General features: G+C 38.4%; 1 non-coding gene across 1 annotated transcript; it reads right to left on the bottom strand.

Annotated features, from left to right (window-relative positions):
- Positions 1-532: 532 nt before the first annotated feature.
- Positions 533-638, bottom strand: LOC125114130 (U6 spliceosomal RNA). The gene has a single exon (XR_007131705.1). It is a non-coding gene; the product is annotated as a U6 spliceosomal RNA (small nuclear RNA).
- Positions 639-1,286: the final 648 nt, after the last annotated feature.

Genomic DNA, 1,286 nt, shown 5'->3' with positions numbered 1-1,286 from the left:
GTCCACTCAGACTTCTGACCTGCAGAACTGTGACATAATAAATGGGTTGTGTGCTAAGCTGCTAAGTTTGTGGTAATTAGTCATGCAGCAATAGAAAATGAACACAATAGGTAACACAGGGTTCAAGCTTGTAGAAGAATTTTACACATTTCCTGCAATTTTTTTTGTTTGAGTTTTATTGAGGTATAATTGGCATACAGCACTGTATAAGTTTAAGGTGTACAACATAGTGCCTTGACATACATATATTGTGAAATGATTATTACAATAAGATGACATCTGCCACCTTATGCAGTTACAAAATTTTTTTGGTTTTCTGAGGTAAGAACTTTTGGGAACTATGCTCTTAGCAACTTTCAAATATATCATACAGCAGTATTAACTGTAGTCATCATGTGGTACACTACATGCTTAGTATTTATCTTATAACTGGAATTTTGTACCTTTTGACCACTTTCACTCAATTCCCCTACCTCTCGCAGATTTGTTTTGTTCTCTTTTTCTATGTGTTTGGTTTTTTTAGATTTCACATAAAAATATGGAATGCTGCATGAATTTGTGCGTCACCCTTGTGAAGGGCTATGTGCATCTTCTCTGTATTGTTCCAGTTTTAGAATATGTGCTGCCAAAGTGAGCATCTTATTTTTATTAAGGCTCCAAATCAGTAAATTGAGGCACTCAACATGGTCACTGCACAGGCAAGCAGTGACCTTATTTATGACACCTCTTTTTGATCCATCAATTTCCTATGGCAAGTAGGAATATTTCAAGGAAAGGGAAAATCCAGCTTCCCTATTGCTTATGTTTTCAAAAGTCTGTAAGCAGGTCCTTGAGCAGGGGAGAGTGGATAGGACAGCCTATCTGACCAGCACTGGTCAGTTCACTATGTGGACTCTGACCATGTACCTCTGCTATGAGACTGGGGCAGATTTTGTAGGGAATGTTCTCCTAAACTCTGCAGCAGTCATGATTTTAGATGGGATAACTTGCTTATAAAATAAATACAGACACTTCAGGTACTGGTCAACAGATAGTTACTGAGAGTGCTTAGAAAGATGACCACTGAAGTTGCAGTTTCCCCTGCAGCCTAGAATCAATCAGAGATGATGGGCAGGAGCTTTATTAGTTTAACGGGCTTCTGTTTCTCCACTCATTCACACAGAACAAAAACACATGGTCAGATACTCACTCGGGGTGCCTGTGTGTGATTCAGAAGAACTTGTTCCTTATAAAATTTATTGCTGAATGATGACTCATTACAGGATGATGATGAAGAGAAGCCTTCT

Source organism: Phacochoerus africanus, chromosome 1 (assembly GCF_016906955.1).
Source record: "Phacochoerus africanus isolate WHEZ1 chromosome 1, ROS_Pafr_v1, whole genome shotgun sequence".
In the NCBI taxonomy this organism is placed as follows: Eukaryota; Metazoa; Chordata; class Mammalia; order Artiodactyla; family Suidae; genus Phacochoerus; species Phacochoerus africanus.
This window is presented reverse-complemented; position numbering and strand designations above follow the sequence as displayed.